Source organism: Pecten maximus, chromosome 4, assembly GCF_902652985.1.
Source record: "Pecten maximus chromosome 4, xPecMax1.1, whole genome shotgun sequence".
In the NCBI taxonomy this organism is placed as follows: domain Eukaryota; kingdom Metazoa; phylum Mollusca; class Bivalvia; order Pectinida; family Pectinidae; genus Pecten; species Pecten maximus.
In genome coordinates, this window is record NC_047018.1 from 46,708,382 (window position 1) to 46,734,850 (window position 26,469).

At 33.8% G+C, this 26,469-nt stretch overlaps 1 long non-coding RNA gene across 3 annotated transcripts; it reads right to left on the reverse strand.

Moving 5' to 3' along the window:
- Window positions 1–3,795: 3,795 nt before the first annotated feature.
- On the reverse strand, window positions 3,796–25,173 carry LOC117326264. 3 transcript variants are annotated; one of them, XR_004532452.1, is made up of 5 exons: window positions 25,090–25,136; window positions 8,875–8,948; window positions 4,954–5,077; window positions 4,299–4,367; window positions 3,796–3,891 (listed from the first exon to the last, which is right to left on the reverse strand). It is a non-coding gene; the product is annotated as an uncharacterized LOC117326264 (long non-coding RNA). The 3 variants fall into 3 exon arrangements; XR_004532451.1 differs by lacking the exon at window positions 8,875–8,948 and having other exon boundaries at window positions 25,090–25,173; XR_004532453.1 differs by lacking the exons at window positions 8,875–8,948; window positions 25,090–25,136 and adding an exon at window positions 7,082–7,156.
- Window positions 25,174–26,469: the final 1,296 nt, after the last annotated feature.

The following is a 26,469-nucleotide window of genomic DNA, read 5'->3' on the forward strand; positions in this document are numbered from 1 at the left end:
ATATGAATATCAGATACTGAGTACTATAATAAATACATGTATGGAAATGGTCGCTTAAAAGAAGCCAGACACACATGAAATATCAAATATTGTATAAATAATTACTATTTTAAAAAGATTGTTCAAATATCTGATATGGTTCTTAAAATGACTTAGTTATGAATTAATTTATTATCAAAAAATTGCAATCATGGCATTTTCGCTTGACATTCAGAGACTATACAGAATCAGCAGACAGATGTATATGTTCTCGGGGATTGGATCTGTATTAGAGTTTGATCATGTAACACTGTATTGATCAACATTAAATTAATGTGCAAGTTTTATTATCATCATGTATCAAGTTTTGATGTATCAATACATACTAATATTAAAGCTTTAAGTGTCGAAATCCTTTTAATAATTGCATTTAATCACCGTTTTATTGAATCAATATGTAGGAATATGCGTATTATCAGACATGGAAACAAAAGTATTACTTACGATCTGTAATCAGGTTCACCAGTAGTCAGGGGGATGAAAAACAATGTTACATATTTCATCAATACAATATCAAATAATTTGATAATTTGTATTTCATAAGGAGCATTTATAATGTTCATTTCATAACTAAAATAAGGCATTAATAACCAAATTGCAGTTAAACCTGCATTTTCATTGAAGTTTAACTACATCGCATTCTATATTTCAACATGAATCTTTTACTGTAAAATATGTTAATATCAAAGCTTCAACTATCGATGATATTTCATGAATTGCATTGGATCTTCATCTTTATTAAACTGATATTAAGGAATATCAAAAGGTTCAGTTTCGTAAAAGACAAAACTATAACTAACTTCATGTTGTCATGGTTGATAAAAAAAATCATGTTTACAAATTTTCAAACTACATGTATGTATCACTGGTGTTTCCATATAAACGGTTGAAAGCGTTTACTATCCAATCACAATAAAAAATGTTGATCGATATGTATTTCAAAGTATGGATTGAAAATTTATCATTTCATTGTACATGTAGATATGATGATTTAATATCGACATTCTTGTTTTCAAAATAAATGATATAATGTTATTTGTTTCTCTCATTAAATAAAACACAAAGCAATGATCATATATCATGTATTTATAAGATATTCTTTTAATATCAAACTGATAATTTAAAATATGAAGATGAAATATCAATGCTTTTGTTATGCGTACATTTTATTTTGACATAAACGTCGTCATCAACTACATCGAATTTCATATACATCTTACACTGTATTAGATCTATGTCAATATCAGACCATTAACTGGCAACATTGTACCACGAGTTGTCCTGGATCTCTCGTTTATAAAACTGTTATGTAGGAATATGCATCAGTTCTGTTTTGAAAAGGACAAAACTATTATTCATTTATAGGGTCCCGTCCAATAAAACAGCACGTTTCAATAAATTTTCAAAACATGCAATACTGGATTTTCAATACGAACGTTTGAAAGCATTTATTCTCAAATCACAATAAAATATGTTGTAAGAATTATTATTTCATAGTATAGATTTAAAAGCATGCGTTTCTTATATAATACTAGGTATTATGAAAGATGAAAAAAAAACGTTGCTTAAAAGGCCAGATATATTGGAGATATTAATATACATAATAACTATGATTTACTGTTCGAAAATGGTAGCATTTAGAGAGTTGATGTGATTCGTAAAACAATACGTTTATGTAAAATAATTACTCTTTATTTTCAAAACAAAACTGCTGTCATGTGACTTTAAAGAATACACAGTAGAATAATCAGAGAGATTAGCATATTCCGAGTATTTCATTGTTCATGGTGTTTTATAGGGTAAACAATACTGTTATCGATATCAGAATACTGATTCACTAATATTGTGTATAAAGTGATGTATTTATTATTTATTCAATAATGAGATATCAACAAGCAGGAGAAAAGGGACTAAACATAGTTCTACATCTTATTGATCTACTTTATTGAGACTGTATGTAAGATATTAAATTTCCAAGTTGAAAAAAATGTTTTGAATGATCAATTATTTTAATTGATTATGCTACTAATGAAGCATACATAATCAATGCTTGTGTTATGTATATATTTCAGATTGATATAAAACTTGTCATCAATAATTTTGAATTTAATGTTTCTTTTACATTATAATAGAGATGTGTGGATGTATTAACATATTTTGTGTATTGCAATAAATGTCCTTTTTATCAAATTAATAAGAAGGGATATACGTATTCAGTCATTAAAAGAACAAACGTATTATTTACGGACTGTCGTCATGTTCAGTAAAAACCAGGCGGACATGGAAAAAATAAAAAAAAACATCGTTTTCTAATATATTGTTACACTATTTATCAACAATGCTTCAATTCAATTATTTTACATCGTGTATATTAAGATGAAATCTGTTAAGTTCAAGAAAGTTTAGTTTATAGTATAGATTGGAAATCGTTTAAAGTATAAATACCCAATATTATTTATAGATGGAAAACATGTTGAAAAGGTCAAACACATGGGAGATATTGAATATTGTATACATAATCACTGTACGCAAATAATAGCATTTGCATACTTGATGTGATTCGTAAAACAATAGCTATGTAATATTAATTTTTTTTTTCATTTTCAAAAGAAATCCGATCATATCATTTCTGCCTGAAATTAAAAACACGCTGCAGAATAATAAGCTCGACGCCTTTGATCAAGGGATTTACTTTTGCTGATATATAATCAATTTTCCATTGTTTGTACGCAGAATGCGACCTGCTGATTAGTTGATTTTTTTTTCATACCACTATGAAAAGAAATCCGAGAATGGCGCGAAAAATGTGATGTCATACAATTGGCGTTGCATATTGATTTGAGAAAAAAGAATCCCATATAAAACCATTAAAATTGTTCAAAAGCATTTTTTAGATTAGAAAATCATTTTCCAGTAAAGTGATCAAGAACATCATACCATACATTAGATCATCGTCATCACATGATAACACATATCATATCATCCTTGAACATTATTCAAGGGATTTCATTATACTTGGCCTTTTTTAGGGTAACTACGAATCCTATTTACATCAGAACTAATGTGGCAGATTCACTATCATCAAGTATAAAGATATTCACAATCAGGATTGTATATATCTTGGTTAGCACTAATGTTATCAACATAATATGACAGATTCACAGTTGTCAAATATATATCATACAATGTATTTGCACCGTCGTTCATCTTTGTTTGATCGGAGATCATAAGGTATGAATGCGTTCCATTAAAGTATAATACATTTTAGTAGTTGTTGTAGTTGTGCAGTTGAATGTCGAAGAATGACGAAATTGTCGATTGTATTTTTCTCTGTTTAATGGTGTAGGTTAATATATATGTTTTATCCGTGAGGTTGTACTGGTAGGAGCACGTATCTGTACGATGTATCGGTAGAACCAGTATTACATGAACAAGGTTTAGATAACATCAAAGTTATTTAGAGAAGCAAGAAACGTTGAATCAGGTTTTTGTCTTTTGGCAAATCGGATAATGTGAACGAAAGTTTTCCTGGTTATCCAGCAGCCTATATCATGAAATGCAATATTGCTTACAGATGAGGGTCACGCTGTTCAGTGTCTTAGCTTGATGCACAACGACAAACCTATCATGTAATTCTTCCAGCGAGGTTTTGTTATTGGTGTCAAGAATTATTAATCTAATGGATTCAATCAATATAGAAAGCATGGAATCATTATCCCTCTAATAAACCACAAATAGCTAGGAAGAATTACTTACCCAAATCACTGTCAGAATCAGATGAATCCCAACCATCGTCTCTGGAACCAGACGCCATGATTAACTCTAATCCCCTCTACAATGCTTCAGAAGTTTCTGTAAAACATTACCATAGAGATAATGATAATTTAAGTTTTCTTTTATCATTAACTGTGTGTCATGCAAACTTTTTTTATGAAGTGTGCCTTTAGTTCAAGTAAGAAACATGTTTTAGACGACATTTCTAATATTATACCCCATCTCTAACGACAATTTTGAGGACATAATATTTACTATAGGCTTTTGGACCAAACGCTATGTATGATGATACTTCTGAGGACATAGTACTTACTCCTGAATTTGAAACCAGACGCCGCTTCTAATGATGCTCTTGAGGACACAGTGTTACTTCAAACTTCTAAACTAAACACCGTTCCTAATGAAACTTTTGACGACAAAGTGTTACTTCAAACTTCTAAACCAAACACAATTTCTAATAATACTTCGGACGACACAGTACTTACTCCTAAATTCTGAGCAAGACGCAATTCCTAACGAGGCTTTTGGTTGTCACTCACAGGTTGGTTTAGTTGCTGTAAAAGAAGATCTGAGAATCATTAAAACAAAGATAACCACTGATGAATCAACGTCCACTGTATCTTAAACGCTTTACTTAGACATGCTTGCCCGCTGTGCGTCTGATACTGCCCAACACCAATTTAAAGCAATAGAAGGAGGAGAAAGCTGTATGGTACAAAAAGCTAACATTCGAAATTTAGATCTAACTTTATATCACGGCGTTTTTTTTGTTTTTTGTTTTTTTGTTTTTTTTTTACAATCATTACAAACACTAAGTAATGTGTAGGTACCGATCCAATAGTACACAGGTAGGGATATGCTATTTTGTAATGTTACGGTAGGTATATATCATTTAGTTTAATTAACGGTAGTGATTTATTATTTAGTGAAACTACGTGAGGGACATAGCATTAAGTGATACTACAGTAGGGATATATCATTTTGTAATACTACGGTAGGAATATATTATTTTGCAATAGTACATTGAGCATAAAGCGTATCATTGAGTAGCAATATTACAGTATATATGCTATGATATATCATCATATTCTTGTTTGATAATATTTATAAATACTACGATGATTTTTGAAACAGACTTACATAGATAGTGGCTGGCACATTTTCATCACATTGTTCCACGTTGTTTGGTATCCATTGTCCTCCAGTATTAGGATGTGTACTGGACGAGAGCGCTATACATCAAGTAAGTATCTGTCACTGTTTCCTGTGTGTAATAAAATCAGTTCTAGTGAGTGACATGAGAACTGGAATTTTAGCAGGGCTTAATAGATACCTCTTACTGGCGAATCCTATAGAAGGTCACACACTATGTGGTTAAAGGCAGAATAGAATGTTCTACCATGTAAGTTTCAAAAAATGTATACGTGTATGCTCTTTTCGTCTGCTATTAACTATTTAATACTAGTTTCTGCATAACACTGATAGTTCGATGTCAGACCCCTTTCTCAATCCTGAAATTAGTCTTAGTGCCTCTAACTGGATTTTCCCATAAAGAATCACCCTGTTCTAACATTGGTCTTGTAAACGATTTATATGCTTATAAAAAGCCAAGGCAGCTGTTTGTGTCCCTTGTCTTTCCTTAATTTACATATCAGAGATTATGTTTCCCCATAAGTATGAATCAGCAATGATTAACAGGCATACTTTGTATCTTTATATCTTGTAACATCGAGGAATGTGTTTATGATATTTTCAAGAGCATAGCCTAATGTATAGCAACCATGTCATGTCATTCTGACCGTATAATATCAGTTTTATTAAAATGAGACATTTTAACATTGCCCTGAGATCCTTGATTTAGTTCTGAAAGAATAAGTAATAAGTAAGCATTTTTGCAGTAATTTATTATATCAGCCCCGAGTAATATCCACAACCGCCATTTACAGGTAAATATAGAATCAGTGTTTAGATGTGTTTACAAGTCAAATCCAGTCAAGCCCATGTTCGTATTGTGTTATATATATACAATTGGGAACATTACATGTAACAAATAAACCAATATAATATGTGATTTATGTGGTAATTAAGTGGAATTAGTGACAAATAAAAACAATATATAGTATATGTGTATATGGTTGATGTGGTAATAAAGTCGAATTGATAACAAATAACCCGGTATAGAATATGATCGATGTGGTAATAGAGTTGAGTCAGTAACAAATGAACCAATAATGAAAACAATTAAAAAAACCAATGTAGTATATGCTGGATATGGTAATATATTGGAGTTAGTAACGCATAAACTATTATAATATATTGCTATATGGTGGATGCGGTAATAGAGTGAAGTCAGTAACAAATATACCAATATAGTATATAGTGGATGTGGAAATAGAGTGGATTTAGTAGTAACAAACAACAAAAATTATGTTATGGATTTAACAATATAGTAGACTGAGCAACAATAAACCAATATAGTATATGATTATATGGTAGATGTGGTAATAGATTGGAATTGGTTACAAATAAAACAATACAGTATATGTTGATGTCGTAATAGATTTGAGTTAGCTACAAATAAACCAATATAGTATATGGTGAATGTGGTAATAGATTTGAGTTAGTTACAAATAAACCAATATAGTATGATTGATGTGGCAAGAGTTAAAATATATAGTATATGTGGATGTGGAAATAGAGTGGGGGTAAGTACCAATTAAACAAATATAGTATATGGTGGATGTGGTAATAGAGTGGAGTTAGTAACACATAAACCATTATAATATATGGTTACATGGTGGATATGGTAGTAGAGTGGAGTCAGTAATAAATAAACAAATATAGTATGTGGTGTACGTGGTGGACGTGGTCATAGAGTGAACTAAGTAATAAAAATGTAGTTTACGGCGGCTGTGGTAATAAAGTGGAGGAACGAATAAATAAACCAATATAAAATTATCCGATTGAAGTGGTATTAGTGTTTTTTATTGACAAATAAACCATTATAGGCTTCAATGCATGTGTTTATAGAGAGGAGATAGTTACACATAAATAAATAGTGTCTATAGGTTTGGGTTCATCACTCAAAAAGTATATCCGTTATGTTGTATTATATAATTGTATACATGGGGGCGTTGCTACATATTTAATACCACAGGAACTTTATATCAGGATAAATGTAGATTTTATTTGACTTAATGCGTTTTCGATAAGTTATTTAGTTATGCATCACGTTGCGAAGAATTTGATTGATACACATAAATCCTACCTTTTGTGATGAAGTTGTTTTACTTCTATTCTTTTCTGAACAGCGTCCGGGTAGCCATTTTTGTGTAGTCACACCTGAGGAGGCGATATGCTTATGTTATCTATTAGGTTGGACTTTATTCTCTATAATTGTTATATACAACATAACTTACCAAACAGATGATATCTGCGTGACGGAAATCAACTTTCATAAGTTATTTTCAGTATGAACTCGCTCCAGTTACAATAGCCTTGATCAAACTCGATTTTATGAAATAATACATGATTATTCGTAAACGAAATATTCGTGGATAGACATTTCCTACACATACATTATCACTGAGTGATGGCTGTTGATGGCTCAATTGTACTATGGTCGATATTACCTTCTTTTTTATCTATATGTAACGTGAATATAAAGGTCGATCACGTACATGATTCAATACATATCACTATGATAAAAAGCATGCCCTGCTTAAAAGACTTTTTAACATTGTTTATCATTTGTTGTCACTAATCCGGTTAGTCTGATCTGAAATATGTTCAATGTTCATTATTTAGTGTGTGGGTGTAATAATAGAGTGGAGTTAGTGACAAATAAACCAATAAAGTATATGATCGATGTAGTAATAGAGCTGAGTCAGTAACAAAGGAACCAATACAGCATGTGGTTAATGTGGTAATAGAGCGGACTTAGTGACAAGTAAAAACAATATAGTATATTGTGGATGTGGTAATATATTGGAGTTAGTAAATCATTAACCATTATTATATATGATTGCTGTGATAATAGAGTAGGGTTAGTAACAAGTAAAAACAATATAGTATATGGTGGATAGGGTAAACTAAATGAGTTAGTAACATATTACCATTATAATATAAGGTTGTATGAAGAATGTGGTACTAGAGTGAAGTAAGTAACAAATATAGTATACCAATATAGAATATGGAGGATGTGTTAATATAGTTGATTTAGTAATAAAACAATAAACAGAACAAACATTTTTTTGTGGATGTAATAATATAGTAGAGTGAGCAACAATAAACCAATATAGTATATGATGAATGTGGTAATATATTTGAGTTTGTTACAAGTAAACCAATATAGTATGGTTGATGTGGTTAAAGAATACTGCTATCAACAAATAAAACAATATAGTATATTGTGAATGTGGTAATAAAAACGAGTTGGTGATAAATAAACCGCTATAGTACATGTATATGGTCGATGTGGTAATAGAGTTGAGTCAGTAATAAATAAATCAATATACATGTAGTATGTGGTGGATGTGGTAATAGAGTGGAGTTAGTAACACATAAACCATTATAATATATGGTTGCATGGTGGATATGGTAGTAGAGTGGAGTCAGTAATAAATAAACCAATATAGTATGTGGTGTACGCGGTGTACGTGGTCATAGAGTGAACTAAGTAATAAAAATGTAGTTTACGGCGGCTGTGGTAATAAAGAGGAGGAACGAATAAATAAACCAATATAAAATTATCCGATTGAAGTGGTATTAGTGTTTTTTATTGACAAATAAACCATTATAGGCAACATTGCATGTGTTTATAGAGAGGATATTTTAAGAAATAAACAAATAGTGTCTATAGATTTCTGTTCATCACTCAGAGAGTATATCCGTTTGGTTGTATTATATAATTGTATACATGGGGGCGTTGCTACATATTTAATACATCAGAGACCTTATGTCAGGATGAATGTAGATTTCATTTAACTTAATGCGTTTTCCATAAGTTATTTAGTTATGTATCATGTTTCGAGGAATTTGATTGATATACATAAATCCTACCTTTTGTGAAGAAGTTGTTTTACTTCTATTCTTTTCTGAACAGCGTCCGGGTAGCCATTTTTGTGTAGTCACACCTGAGGAGGCGATATGCTTATGTTAACTATCAGGTTGGACTTAAATCTCTATAATTTTTATATATAACAAATCTTACCATACAGATGTTATCTGCCAGACGGAAATCAACTTTCGTAAGTTATTTTTCAGTATGAACTCGCTCCAATTACAATAGCTTTTATCAAACTCGATTCATGGCTTCAGTAAAAGAATAAGCTCTATTTCATGAATTAAATGGAAGGTATATTGACATCAGTAGTGGGCTCAATTTATTCCCTTGAATCAAGCACGATACCTTGATTAGGTTTGAAAACCGGCGCCCAAACATGCATTGCCTAGGTGATACTGGTCATGGCTATTTTTTTTATAAATTTTCCATCGATATTGCCTAAATCAATGAAACAATGTAGAATTCAGAGCGCCGATCATATCGCGAACACCGACAGACAACGGAATCGAGGACAAAAACATTCATGGTAAATTAGTTGTGGAATTGCATATTCTCTCTGCTTCATCAACAACGCTCAACAATAACCATTAATTCGCGATCTGCAGACACGATGCAGGAATTTATCAGGAAACCACTACATCAGATTCTAGTAATGTCAAAGGACTTTACAGACACACTGATGAATAGCGTCTTTAAATACACAAATAGCTGCACCGCCAGCCTGTATCATATCTTAGAACACATCTTAACAGCACTTTTTAAAGTGAAAATTTTTTCAAGCAAAATATTTCAAATTAATAATTTTAATCAAACGTAAGGGGGACATCAACTGTTCATGTATAACAATCGTTTCAGATGCAAATTAGTAAGCCGTCTCAGCACGCTTTGACCTATGAGCAAACGGAAATACATCACAATTAGAATAACCATGGTTGCCTGAATTGTCAATTAAAATCAAACAAATGTACAAAACATGAACTAAGTCATAGTGATACCTCTCACATCAATTTTAAGTGTACCCGAAACGATTTGCTATGTTAAGCTTAAAAATGTGATTTAGGATGAAACTAAAAATGCTGAAAGTCCGGCTTTTATAACGACTTTAATTTTAGAATAATTGCGATTTTTCTTTGAAAACACATCTGAAGCTCAAAGCCGTTGACCTCGTTTCGGTGACCTCTGACCTTTGACATCGGAGGATCAGACCCGCCATATAGGAAATATATAGAAACAAACGTGAACATGTGCCTGTAATTAATGCGAATTAGACAGCAATAATGAAAATGCTGAATAATTTTTTTGAGTAACATTTGTGAATTAGTTAATGACAAGTGCTACCGAAACCAGGGACATATAATTGTAACATATCCCTAATTTTCTCTCATAACGAGCCATATACAACATGTTACATCCTACTTACTTTCTATTATAACGGACCAAATGCAACGTGTATCATCTCACTTATTTTCTATTATAATAGGTCGTATATAACAAGCAAAATTTGAATAATTTTCTATCTTAACGGGTCATTTTAACATATATGACATTTGAATAACGGTGCGTTTATAACGACTTACATCATATAGCCTTTATTATGCAGGCATGACCGGTTTGTTACATACCAATTTTGATTTCGGTTATAATACTTCTAGTTATAGAAGTTTATAAATGCTGAAAATTTTAATTTTATTAGCCAAAAAAGCAATGGATACGTTGCAAATACACTTGAAGATACCGTTATTTGTGATTTTTGGATAATTGTCCGAAATTGATAAAACGTGTCCAGGAAAGATTAATAACTTTCAGACAAGATTCACAGAGTAAATTTTCAACAACTTGGGTATATGAATGAGGCAACTTAGGTTAATTATTCTATAGACAAACCTTTGAGATACGTTTCTTTTTCGCTTGTAAGGAAAACGAAACTCACTTAATTCTAAAAATAAGACATTTTATTGTTCACCAATAAAATAATTTATTAAAGCAAAGTACATTTAATTTCTCTAAAAATTATTTCCGGAATTTTTGTACCGGTATTTTCCGGATTCTATAACTCCGGTTGAGTGGCATATTAGTCACTTCTGTCATGGCGACTTACTAAATGAGCGACATCAACGAGATCGGCAAATTAATCCAAGTAATCGGTATTGTATACAGTGTGGTAAGGTAGTATCATTTCAATTTGTAATAGCTGATTAGCCTATATATCATTCTAGATATGTATTTTGGATCAAAGATAAAGGATGTGGTCGAAACGAGTAAGAACATGTGTGCATATTCGGAATGGCATTTAAATGTCGTGGGTTGATGTTATGATTAATACACCACGGTTTAAAATGTGTCCTATACGGGGTCACGCCAAATTTCCGAAATATGCGAAAAGTGGTTTAGGCCTATTGATTATGTCATAAGCTACATGTAGGTTTCAGCACATCGGTTTTAGATTTAATCTGGAATATTGAAATAATCTTATCAAGCTTATTTAGGAGGGAAACATTTACACCGCACTCGTACATGTGTTGTACTGTTATATGAAATTAAACTAAATAAACAAAACTGTAACTTATTCATAGTCAGAATTATAACAAAATACTAATACTGTTCCAATTTCCTGATAATACTTGCTAGAAAGATTCGGTTAGCCAAGTAGAGCACGTGCCGTAAACAATAAACAAAAACATCAAAACAGAATGCTCAAGTTCGAATTAATGCAGAAATCAAACACGCTAGATAAACTGATTCATCTTCTGGTCATTTAAGGGATTGTTATATTCCCTATACATATGTATATACTAATATGTGTCAAGTAGTAATAACGACAGTACAGACAAGTAAATTGTCGAATTTTTGAGGCAATCTGCCCCTTTATCAAGACACAAGTAAATTACATACGATCACATATAGACATAGTACATAATATATGATTTATATTAGATACTAATATGGATATTTTTGAATTTTAACGAGGATTTAGATTCCATTTACCTATAACATGCCTAAGGAGCGTGGACGAAGGGCCTCGAGAGGCAATACAAGGTTGAGGAGAAGGTCAAGGCCACCTACCAGGGACGCTTTGCCTCGTGAACCGGAGGAGGTCCAACACGAACCGGAAGACATACAACAGGAACCAGAAGAGGTCCCAGAGGAGGACCACCAGGGGCTAGAACAGGATTCAGCTAACTTTGGTATGAACCAATTATTAGATATCCCTCCACCACCAATGGTCCCCAGTGTCAGTGATCAGTTAGGGGATCATGTACATGCGTCTGTTAAGGAAAAAATTTGGAAAAATGAATATTTGGACCTAGGGTACTATTAGATTTAGACCCTGAGCTAGGTATGAGACAAAATGTAGTCTTCATTAATGGATCATTATAATCCTCAGATGTTACGGGGCACCAACCAGAATAATTTTCGCTTTCGTTCCCCCGGCAGTTACCAAATGCGGCCCAGAACATTCAACCAGCAAAATATGGGAGTTAGGCAATTCCCCAATTAGGGTGTCCAAGCTGGTACAAGCGCTTCACAATTTTCCAGACCAAGCTATAGCTGATGAATTAGCAGCAGGTTTTCATAACGGCTTCCGCTTGAATTATCTAGGCCCCAGACAGCATATCGAAACCCAAAATCTCAAGTCTGCTGTGGACAGTCCAGTTCAACTAGTACAAAAACGTGAGGCGGAAATAGAGTTAGGTAGAGTTGCGGGCCCTTATCCTAAGCTTCCCATTAGCAACCTTAGAATATCACCTTTGGGGCTAGTTCCTAAAAAAAAGTGGTGACATGCGAATGATTACTCACTTGTCATACCCAGCAGGAAACAGTGTCAATGACTTTATAGATCAAACTAAAATATCAGTTAAGTACACTTCATTTGATAAGGCTTTGGAAATGGTGCAAAAACTAGGAAAAGGGGCTTTACTGGGTAAAAAAGATATAAAATCGGCATTTCGGTTACTCCCTTTTCATCCTGGTGACTATTGTTTGTTAGGATACAAAGTTAGTGGGAATTATTACATAGACAAGTGTTTGCCATTTGGTTGTAGCATATCCTGTGCACTTTTCGAAAAAATTGCTTCTTTCCTAGAGTGGCATGTTCGTCAACAAGCTAAAACGTCAAACATTGAACATTATTTGGATGATTTTCTCCTGGGGTCTGTTGGTAATTCGGCTGAATGTGCTTGTTTAATGGATACTTTCGATAAGGTTTGTGCAAATTTGGGTGTCCCTATATCTGATGATCAAACTGAAGGTCCTAGTTTCTAGGTTTGGAAATAGACACAGTGGAAATGGTGGTTAGGGTTCCTTTAAAGAAAGTAGAAGAGATATGTTCCTTAATTACTCAAATGCTTGGTAAGTCAAAAATTAAGTTGGCAGACCTACAGTCCTTTGCAGGTAAAGTTGCATTGTGTGCCAGGGTTATACCTAGTGCTCGTGCTTTCTGTAGACGGATATACTAATCCATGTCGGGTGTCAAAAAGGCGTACCATTACATTCGTCTCGGTGTAAACTTGAAGGAAGATCTTAGGACATTACACAAGTTTTTTCCATTCTTTTAATGGTGTTTGTTATTTCCCAGATAGGGAATGGTTGTCAAACATGAGTTGTGAGCTGTACACAGACAGTTCAGGCAACAGTGCATTAGGTTGTGGGGCACTCTTTCAGAAACAATGGTTGGTAGTGAAGTGGTCAGAATTTGACCTCCCTGCTGAGGTTTTTAGGGATATTACTTATCTTGAACTGATTCCAATATTTCTTGCTCTTCTTGTGTGGGGCCAGGAACTTCAGAACAAGAAAGTTATTTTTCATTGTGATAACATGGCCCTGGTGGAAATTTTAAACTAAAAATCTTCTCGATCTTGCAGAGTTATGTCCCTTATCAGACCCTTGCTATTAGAGTTTATGTACCACAATGTCCAGTTCAAAGCAATGCACGTACCAGGGGTTAGTAATGCTAAGGCAGATGCACTCTCTCGTTTGCAGTTTCAGCGTTTTCGGGAATTGGCCCAGGATTCATCCCAACAGGCTTGTGTCATTCCACAGGCGTTTTGGACAATTTTCATGCAGAATTCCACAGATTGATAGTTCAGTAACTGATAATACCAAGTCTACTTATAGAAACGCAAGATTATCCTTTGAGCAGTTCAGGTCACAGACAAAGCTCCCAGCAATTTGGCCTCCCCCTACTTCCCATATTGTTAATTTTATTCTATTTATGTTTTAAGAAGGGAGTTGCTTATTCAACAGTCAGAACTTACTTGGGTGGGATAAGCTTCTATGCTAAGACTCATTCTGGTACAGATCCAACTAACACATTTATTGTTCAAAAATTGTTAGAGGGGTTTAGACGAGAAAAATTTCGGCGGGATAGTCGTGCCCCTGTGTCAGTTGAAATGTTAGTTAAATTGCCAACAACTTTAATAAGGGTATGTAAATCAATATACGAGGCGAAGATGTTCACAGCAGCATATTTTCTGGCATTTTGGGGTTTATTGAGAGTAGGTGAGTTAACTGTCAATGGAAGAAATACAGACAGAGCTATACATATTCAGGATGTGCAGTTGTCACATGAAAAAATCATGCTTAGAATACGTTTTTCCAAGACTGATCAATCTGGCAACTCTGTGCAACTAGTTATAAGCAAGGCAAAAAACATAGCAGTATGCCCACTGCGTACATTACAGGCTTATTTACAGGTTCGTCCCAAACTTGGAGGTCTTTTGTTTTGTCATTTGGATGCTGCACCATTAACACGATATCAATTTAGCTCTGTTTTCCGTAAGGCACTGGCTTTCAACAATGTTGATACAAACCAGTACAAAACACACTCATTCAGGATAGGTGGTGCGTCACGTTGTGCTCAATTAGGAATGGATTCAGAGACTATAATGCAGGCTGGTAGATGGCGATCATCATGTTTCACCAGATATGTAAGAACAAAAAGTATTGTTATGCCACAGTTGGCTTAAGTGTTGCAAGGGTTATTCCATTCAGGGCACATAGCGGCATAAATGACAGCATATTTCAAGGGCAAATAACTCGTTAATAATCGCTATACACCATGTATTAGTTTACTGTCATTAATTACTGGCTAGCTTCTCTTGTATCAGGAATGATATAGTTTATAATATGGTCTCTTTGCCCTGTTAATCCTTTATTCAATAGGTTTTGATAACAGATTTGTATATGGCTGCAATGTGAGGATAGTAGGATCTTCCATAATACGCAGAGCGGAGGAGCATGCCCTAAATAGGCCTGGGGGTACCATGTTAGCTATTGAACGAATTGGGATGAACATAGAGTGGGTAGGCATTGGCGGTTTAAAACTGGACCGTCTTATACAGGTAATAGTTGAAAATGTGCACTTGAAAGGTCAACCTGATATGCTAATCATTCACTGTGGGGGCAATAGCATTGGGCAAGGCAGTTCTGTATTGGAGCTGTGCTCCTTTGTTAAGGATATTCTAGTGGATCTGGCTAAATTTCTGCCCCATACAATATTGATTTGGTCTCAGATATTACCAAGTTTCATTGGGGTGAATAAGCTGACATTTCTGCATCAAATCAAGTGAGAATACGGATGAACAGGGAGGCGGCTAGTTTTCTGTTACATAGACTGGGGGGTGGATATATTAAGTACCCAGACCTGAAACTAGACAACGATTTGTATCTTGAAGATGGTGTTCACCTAAGTGAAGTTGGCAATGATTTATTCTTAAATACAATACAAGGGGCATTAGAACAGTTCTATTCCTGGGGAGGGGGGCATATCCCTAAACAACTTTCAATACAGGCATGGCTTTTGACGTGGACCTGCCACCCCCCTTTTTTGGTGTGGCGGTGGTCACTGTAGCAGTTAAAGGTTAACCGCTACAGTTCCCTTTGGCGGAACCACGTCAAATCTGGATTATTTGACACTATCGATAGTGTCTTTTTGCAGTTATCACAGCTATTGATTTCTACTGGCACTTAGTGATGGTGCATAGTACTGGAACATTATCAATTTGTGTTTAAGAAACTACTATTTGCTTAGTGGCACTTATCGATAGTGCAATTAATTATTTGCTGGTTGGCACTTATCGATAGTGCAATCAACTATTGGCTTGTCGGCACTTATCGATAGTGCAGTTTATTATTTGCTGGTTGGCACTTATCGATAGTGCAGTTTATTATTTGCTGGTTGGCACTTATCGATAGTGCAGTTTATTATTTGCTGGTTGGCACTTATCGATAGTGCATCTAATTGACTAAAAAATTAATAGGCATTTATAGATAATGCTGTTTTCTTGATTATCAGACATATATTTGTGACAAATACATTTCAAGTAATTATCAATTTCTGATGAATTAATTAATAATAGTATGATCAATCAACAATTTTTCTGTTTCACTTAAGTCTCTGTGTATGATGGTTATCCTATACACCAATTTCAAATGTTGTATTGTTTGTATTATTAATGTTGTCGATTTTGCCAAGCACTCATCGATGAGGGCAAATCGAAAATAAAGCCATGACCTGAACTGTCTATTTGGTGTTCTAGTCTTTAATAATGTGTTTTATTTAAACAACTTATAATGTATTCCCTATAGTATAAACGGAATTCTTCATAAATTTCAAGCTCAATTTACGTACAACATTGTTTATGCATATCTTCGGAACTTTTTAAGGTGCAACTCACAAGCAATTATCGGCGTGCGCCGATTAGAACACCGGAAATCATAGATGTGACGAGCTTGTGGATCGTAATTTCACCCCTGGTAATTGTTTAGCGGTATACTGATCCACTCAAAATGGAGATTTCGTAATTCCCCGAATATGTTTCTACGTCTTTTAAAGTCCCGTTTTAAGTGAAGCTATGACTTACGACACACGAATGAAAAGTAAAACCACAAGGATCTCGATCACTTCACGATAATGACATAATTACAAAAAAAGAAAGAAAAAATAATAATAACATAAAATAAAAAATAAAATTTGAAAAACAAATTATCCACGAAAATCATTGCGAGTTTATAAGTTTTAGTTATAATTATGATTTGTCACGATGAACTAAATTGTATGTTTTTTTATTATAAAAAACGAAGCTAAAAGGATGGTTTTGATAAGCACTTATGCTATGTACCTGTACATAAAGTATCAATTATATTGTAATTGCTGCAAATCACTTTAATATGATTTCACTGACAACGATCGTACATAAAATATATATTTCTCAAGCATTTAATCTCCCGTAATCCCTGAGACCACGACATGTAGAATAAGGGATAAACACTGCATGTGTAGAAGTTTGTTGTATGCCTCAACAGTGGTATTCATACGGGAGGGATTTAGTCAATTGTGGATCATGATGATTATAACATATTATTTTCTGAATTAAGTGTCTTTCATGACTTGAAACGGGTTTTGTATAGAATATAACGCATCAATTCACTGTACTGTGTGTCGTCTTTTTCTCACAAACCAGAGTATTCAATATTGTTGTATTGTTATTTGAATATTAGTTTGCAAATAAAATGGCATATTGTTTTATTGAAAATTTCGATGCCGTGTTCCTTTCTTTAGTAATGAGTAAGAAATGGTAAACACATAACTAATATACATGAATTGGTGATTGGCCGATTATTCCACCAATCAGTGTTAACCGAGCGGTCATTGTCAGAGTCAATTTCAATAATATTTTTTTTTAAGTTCAAACTTATATTGTTGGATTCCGACTTCCTGTCGGCAATATTTGCCAAAGTCATCAACCTCAAATATCATGTCCAGATCGTATTTAGACATAATTTTGCTGCTACTGTTTACACTGTCCTACTACTGGCCACCATATCAGTTACTCCGTTAAATCTGTGACGTCATTGACTCAAGAGTTGCCAATCAGCGTGACTGACCGATACGGTGATTAGCAGTCGACCGACAAGTGCAAATCGATTACTTCGATGCGCGATATCTCGGAACTCGGCCAACCGATCTTGATGCGTTTGCGACATTCTTCTTTTGTTGGTTACAAAAAATTACATATTTGAATATCGTTTTTCGTTCCGGTTACACTTGAAGTGCGGAAATGAGAAATACCAAAGCCTAGGTTTTATGTTAATCTGATTTAATTGCGTTATATGCAGCACGGAGCCTATCGGTTTATTAAATGTTTGCACATCATCTCGATTGTTAGTGAATTAATTATACTTCCCCTTGATTGTAAATATATTTTAGGCTTCCCCTTGATTGTATGTGATCTAATGATACTACCTCCGATTGTTAGTGACAAACTGATGCTCCCCCTTGATTGTCGGTGAACTAATTATGCTTCCCCTGGATTGTCGGTGAACTAATTATGCTTCCCCTTGATTGTCAGTGAATAACTGGTGCTTCCCCTTGATTGTCAGTGAATAACAGATGCTTCCCCTTAATTGTCGGTGACCCAATTATACTTCCCCTTGATTGTCAGTGAATAACTGGTGCTTCCCCTTGATTGTGGGTGAACTAATTATGCTTCCCCTTGATTGTCAATGAATGATTGATGCTTACTTTTAAATGTCAATAAATATTTGAGGTATGGTACGTATGAATATGTTATTTAGTGTTACTACGGTCAGAGTATATTATTACATATGTTATTTTAGCAATACTACGAAAGATATATACCATTTAGCGATACTACGGTAAGAATATATCAAACAATGATACTAAGACATAAATGTAGTATTTGCATGTTTCTGCGTAAGTGATACTACAGAGAGGGAATATTTACTACCGATTTTATGTAGTATTTCTTGAGCGTTTGGTAGGGATATGTTAAGTGTTTACTGATATTACAGTAATGACATTTTTAGTGGTATTACGGTAGGGATAAACATGTATCATTTAATGATTTTATGTGAAACCGGGACCAAAAATGAAAGAGATGGAACCTAAATATGAAAATGTCTCACTTTATCCGAAGATAAGAGCTCAAGCATTATTTCAGTAATATAATAGGTACCGGTAAATATCGAAAAGCAAACTTCGCAAAAAATGTTGTGCATAAAGCTCAAGATTCAGCGAACAATAAAGTTCGCTTCAATTTTTTGATATATCAATATCTGAGGAGAATCTCAAGAGAAAAATAGAAATTGGCCCCATTCCAATCTAGGTAAATCTAATAGGTGAACTTCCTACACCTAGAATGTAAACACAGAACAACATAAGCATGTGGTCAATAATATACATGTGGACATATACGTCTCAGCTATATAGAAAGCATTTTATCAAGGAATGTATATACCAAAATAGTATTGTTGTTTGAAATGAATATAGATACTAAATGCACAACCCATATATTGTTAGTATAGTTTATTTTATCATATGTCAATATGTATGAAATGGTCAAAACACGCCACTCGCCTAGACAACATGACCAAGTATTTTTATATCTGCCTTTTTGTAACCCGAATTTCTTGCATGTTTTCCTGCACTATGATCTAGCCAGATTTGTCTGCATTTAATTACAACCGGTATGCAAAAGCAATAGACATTCAGGAAGACCTAGATCCTTTCTTCCATCAATTGGCTTATATCATTAGCACTTTTTTCAGGTCCTGTGAACGGGGAGTGTCAGTTTCACTGCCCAATGCTGTGGGGGTAACATAACCTGAGGTGGACAGATTCTGTACAGAAGGATTTATGATGTCTTATTCCTGGTCAATGAACTGGTTCAATTACTGAAGCATGAAAACCCCAGTTTTTGCTTCTATTGTTTGCGGATGTTCGTTAGGAACAATTATTATGATTTGAATGGTAATGTCTCCAGGTCAGGCTAGAAGATACCATAAATAACTGTTGTATAAGGAGCAGGAAAACGGTATTACTTTGCACATTACTTCAAAAGAAATATTTTGGAACGACTTGAGTGACACGAGTTAATGATCAATTTGACAAATATATCATTATATTGTTAGAATATATCATTTTTTTGATAACACAATCAATATTTCTAACCTTTCAAACTGAATAAAATTTCAGCCTCCCTGTATCCATTCTATGCAATTGCAAGCTGGTTATTCCAATAAAGTCTATCCTTGTAAAATAGTTGTAAAGAAGGGTAAAAAGGGATGGTATCATGGTATTGGTGAATCATACATGAAGGATGTATTTTATCAATAGTTAATTAAGATGTGAGTAGATATAATGTAGGGATATAAAGTAAAGGGATATACTATTTAGTGATACTACGTCAGGATATATCAGTAAGTGATTCTATGGTAAGGATATAATATTTAGTAATACTATGGTAAGGATATATCATGGAGTGATAATACGGCAGGGATATATTATACATTTATTGTCCTGGTTGTAGGGAGACATGACGATTTGTTTGTATAAGTCATGCCATAGTTCCCGATGGAGAAGCCCGAGGGAACTATGACTTGCCGTGGGTAAACCAATCTCCATGTCTCCCTACAACCAGGGCAATAAATTGTTTATTATACCGAAAAACAGAATGAACAAAAATATATACATATGCTTATGGTCTGTTTTTATCGCTCATCAATAACATGATTTCAGTGAAACGGTAAGTTGCACTGTTCCGTACTATTCAAAGTCGATGGATTTACCACATCCGGAAACATGTTACAGCACACTGTGTCGCTCGTTTTGTATTTACTGCGTCCTTTGCCTGCAGAATATTGTTGATTTTATTGGCGTCTACCAAATGAAAGCATCTGTCGTCTGCCCATGTTTGATTAACGCAGATCGGCACACCTCGGAGTGTTCCGTTTTACACACGACAACTCTGTAGAACAAATCACGCGAGGGGCGTCGCATGGGAGAGACATGATAAATTGGACATGGGTCGAGGCACCAGAGGGAGACACAAAGTGTAGTCTCGCTGACACGTGATGGCTCGCACCAAATCCCTGACTGTGTAATATAGATGAGGTATAATCATATTTGATGATGCTGCGGAAGGGTTATGTCACTAAGTGATACAACGGTAGGGATATATTGATTGGTGTTAATACGGTAGGATATATTTTTAAGTGAATCTACGGTAGGATATGTCGTTGAGTGATAAAACGGTACATGTATTTATATATTTTAGATATACTGCTGTAGGTTTACTAAGATAAAAGATATTTTTCGACAAAATAATGACGTTTTGTTGTTTATTGGCATAGCATTATATTGCCAGTGTGCTATTTGTCATCAGCTGCATGCCAATCACGAGAGTCTAATCTTTAGTGGTACTACGGTAATGATATATCATTTTGTGATGCTTCGGTAGGGATATATTATTTAGTGATACTACGATAGAGACATTAGATTTACTGATGCTACGGTAGGATATATCTTTAGTTGATAATACGGTAGAGATATATCATTTGGTGATTGGACTATATCAATTAATAAGTAAGACCATCGTTGACACCTTGTTGTTATATACTACGATGGTCATAATCTAAGCAAATACACGTTATGAATATCCATTATACATTATTATGTGATACTATGGTTAATGTATCATTATGATAGAAAATACTGTTGGCATGTACTGTTATTTTAATTCTGGGCTGATACGGAATGAGTGAATTATTTATTCATGCCATAGAAAGAAATATATTATAAAATGACACTACCGAAAGGACATATTACTTAGGGATGATACGATAGACTACTTATTTAATCATACATATATATATATATATACTACCATGGTTATAAATGGTAGGGATATATTATTTTGTATTGGTATGGTGAGCATAAATCGTATCAAATAGTATTAATATGACAGTATATATGTTGTTCGATATTATTTATAAATATTACGGTAACATTTGAAACAGCCTTAACATTGATACAAGTGCCTTGTACTTCATGTATATTTTCATCACATCGCCCCACTTTGTTTGGTTTCTGCTCTGACCTCATGCTATGGTGTGTAATGGACGAGAGAGTTGTACATCAAGTGTGCACATGTCACTGTTTCCTGTTTTTCATGAAATCAGTCATAACGAGTGATATGAGGACTAGAATTTGTCCAGGGCCTTTAAATAGATGGAGCATACTGATGAGCCCTACAGAAGGTTATACATATAGGGTTAAATGCTGAATAGAATGATTTTCCATAGGTGTCCGATATTCTGTACATTACTTTAAGGGTGTGCTCTTTTCGTCTGCTATAAGAGATTCAATACAAGTTGCTTCATAAAACTAATGGTGTGATATCCCTTTTCTGGGTAAATTCTAAAATATATTTCCTTATTTTGATTGTTACAGTTTTCCATAAAAAAATCCCAATCGTCTAACATTGGCCTTATAAAAGAGGTATATGTAATCGAATTTTTACAATTTCTACACCATGCTTTATCATTTAAAAATTACTTAATATGCTTGATCATAAATATGAGAAATCGTATATGTTAATTAACCATCACTGCTGAAATTAAATCCAAATGTTAGTGAACCAAAATAGAACTGACAGTATCATCAACTAAGAATATGTTTAATACGATCCCGGAAAATGTAAAACTCATGTTTTCAGTAGATTGAAATTGATATCCGTTTCTTGGCCGTCGATTTATAAATTACTCAGATCATTAGTAGGTTTAAATGGAATTCCATGCCGATTGTTATCAATGGTATAATAACCAGAATTGTTTGATTTCAATTGTTGTAAAGTCATTTTTATGATAATATTAACAATAAGAAACTGTTTCAGAAACAAGCCTTGTAGTCATCCAGCTTCTATTTCCACGTATGTTGAGTAAACACTTATAAGGAAAATCCATGCCAAATTCTATCAAAAGCTACACCAAAGTATTTTAACTGTGCTATATCTTTCTAATGACTGATTTACTGTTGAAAATTTAGGTAAAAAATAGCCTGGTGTTTTGTTAAAACATTGGTGTCATTTTTTGTTCCATTAGTGTATGGAAAACAATGTTTGCAAACTGTACGCGGATTCTTACAGAAGTTTTAAACACTTTTTTAGACCCCTATAAACCTAAAACATAATTGACATCAATTGATTGATTGATTTTTAAAATGAAAACATGTTTTGTGTACATTTAACTGTTCTTAGAAGGGATTCTTTTTACAAATCAATGCGCAACGTCAATGGCCTAATTGTGACGTCTTATTTCTCGCGCCATTTGCGGATTTTTTCCATAGAGATATTAAAAAGAAATATCGACCAATCAGAAAGCCGCATTCTACGTACAAACAATGGAAAATTAATAACTGATATACAACAATACTGATAAATATATACATATCGTACAAAAATCAGTACCTTTACTAAAGTAAGGTGTAATGATATCATATGTAATATTGAATCGTTGAAAGCACCGTTTGTAATGAACCATAATAATTCCCTTTTGCTTCTTATATTATATCTACTCTTTCATTTCTAGAACTTCTGTTCAATCTGTTACATACTTACTCTTTTGTACGTGTAATCTATTTCTCCGTCTTATTTTAAATGTGATATTGTTTCTCACCAAGGGCTTATCATGCGGAAGTAAATCTCTGTATAGAATATAGTTTTCTGTTTATTTGTCAGTTTATAGTAACAGCTAAGAGTTGTTATTTTTTTATGTCATCAGAGTCAAGTTTTTCTTACAGTGCTTCCCAATCAATATTATACACAGCTGTATTATTTTAATAATCATCATACATCCGTATTTTTTCTAATATATATTCAGTTTCATTACAGATTTGAATACGTTAAATAAAGTGGTCGCTCCATAATGGCTTGCTCATAAAGGTGCATTTTAATGAGAATTCTTTCAATTTTGAAAAGTACTCGTGCATATGTATATCAAAAGCAGAGACAGCAATTTGTTGCCCTTGTTAGTTCCTAAATTAACATACAATTTGATTATACAAGTGTATTTCCCCAAAAGTCTTCATAAGCGATGATTTACAGGCATATTTTGTATAATTACGTTCATATCACAAGTTATGATAAAATCGAGAGATGCGTTACAATCATTTTTAAGAAAATATTCAAATTTATTCAAAGGTGTGGTTATGCATCACTACACGATTCCTCCTTTTTAACACGCAATATGCATCTACAACTCAGCACTAGTTGCATTGGACGTGTGCACTTGATAATATTCATAATTTCTGCACAAAATTATATTAATCTTCACATAAAGCTTACCAATATGAATTATATTTTACCGCATACAAATGTATATTTGAATCCTTGACCGAAACGACGTAGACCATGTCCAAGGTCCATTGGTAAAAGAATTGACAATTGGTAATAGACAAGAACCGTTCCCTATGTGTATAGGTAATAGACATGGACGATTCCCTGTGTGTAATGGTAATTGGTAGAAGACACGAGCCATTCACTGTGTGTATTGGTAATAGACACGAGCCATTACCTGTGTATATCAGTAATAGATACGGATCATTCCTTGTGTGGACTGGTAATAGACACGGACCATTCCCTTTGTGTATTGGTAATATATATGGACCGATCCCTGTGCGTATTGGTAAAACATACGGACTATTCCCTTTGTGGACTGGTAAAACACACGGACCACCATTCCTTTTGTGTATTGGTAATAGATACGGATCATTCCTTGAGTGGACTTGTGTTTATTTTGTTAATTTATATGGACTTTTCCTAGTGTGTAAAAGTAGTATATATGTACATTTCTCTATGTATTTTGATAATGAAACGGACCATCCCCTCTTTGAATTAGTAATAGAAACGGACTATTCCCCGTGTGTATTAGTAATATATATGGACCTTTCCTTGTGTGTATAAGTAATATACAGTGATCATGTTCTGTGTGTATAGGTATGGGACACGGACCTGTCCTTGTGTGTATAAGTAATATACAGTGATCATGTTCTATGTGTATAGGTAATAGACACGGACCTTTCACTTTGCGTATAGGTTATAGAATCGAACCATCAACTGGGAGTATTTGTAATAAACATGGACAACTACTTGATCACATTTGTCAAGTAAATAGAAAAACGAATTTCGTAATCAGAATGGCCTTGTTAATTAGAATGTGGTAAGAATGGATACAAAATCTCATTGTAGGAAAAAAGGAGTCGCGTTCATTGTTGAAATCGCTACATGACCTGCGAATTAAAAATGTCACAACGTTCTCAGGCACCGTAATTGTTTTGGAGATGAAGTGTAAATAAACTTGACAAATAAGGATAATTCAGGTCTAGTAATGATGATAATTCGTAATTAACTTACCCCTTATGGCGTTCTAACTTCCTCGTCCTCCATCTTGAAATTTTGTGATGTACATGTATGCATAACGTGATTCAACGCTTTACTAGGAAACGACAGCTAGGCCTATACACACTGCGCTCTGTTTATATTGGGGGATACATTGATGTAATACAAGTCACAATCGACCAACGTTATTTTTCATCATTAAATATGATTTATATTGTTTCAATTCGCAATGATAACATGACACAAATTGCATCATTTCGCTGAACTATATTATATTAGCTGCATACACAGACACGGTTCATTACTATGTAAGATTTGCTATATCGCAGACAAGAGGTCGATTTGATAACTGTGGTATACTTTTATGCAATATGAAATATAGATATTCTATCGTTTGCTTAGGTTCCCAATCATATCTTCATCTCTGGAAATACAAGTGAATACTGTAAAATAAAAGAAGTAAACCATAGCATTGGCCACTAAAACAGGGTCATTCATTTATGTATATGTATACTTTGCATAAGATAAAATATATCATCAGGTCTTTAATACATTATTTTGTGTCATTTTTCAATATAGAACAACTATCTAAATAATTAAACGCGAAAAAGTCATGATTGAAGCAATCCAAATAACAGCTCTGTTGTAATTTTCTTTACTGAAAGCCTTAAATACTTCTGTACGAAATATGGCAGCAGGATAATTATTAAGGGATGTAATACTATTGCATTTAGTCATGCTATTCCGCTCTGGCCCTGATCGGTTATTCTGGCTCTGATATTAGGATTGTGGAAGGTTTAGGTGTTCGACTGATATTGCCAGACAGTAATGCTACTTATTGTGTGACAGGTCCCAGCCTTGAGAGAGGATTGTTAAGTCCATGTCGAAATATGATATTTAATATGTGCAGCTTCCTCTTTTTATATTCCGTCCATATCTTAACAATTGTTTATCTGTTTTATATATCCACAGGTTGGCAACACAAGTCGAAAATATGAACTAAGATTTATTACAAAATGCTACCATACCGCCGGCTGTAGACATGCGTGATTACAGTACTGATGGTGTCCTGAGTTCCTTCTGATGTCAATAATATTGATATGGAAAATAGTTCTTGATGCACAGGCGTCTGTTTCTGGTCTTTTTTAATAGAAAAAAGGCAACTATAAAGCCTAACTATATCTTTAAATGTTTAATCAAATTCCAATTTCTTTCAGAGTGCATTGCGGTTCCCTGCATAACAACTCTGTAAACGGCTCATGCAGTTCCACTGTTGACAATGACGTGTCAAACCATGCAATATTTAAAAAAAAAATGCATCTTCATATTCAATATTTTACATTTATATTCACTATTACATTTCTATGTTTAATATTTTGAAAATATTTATTCAAT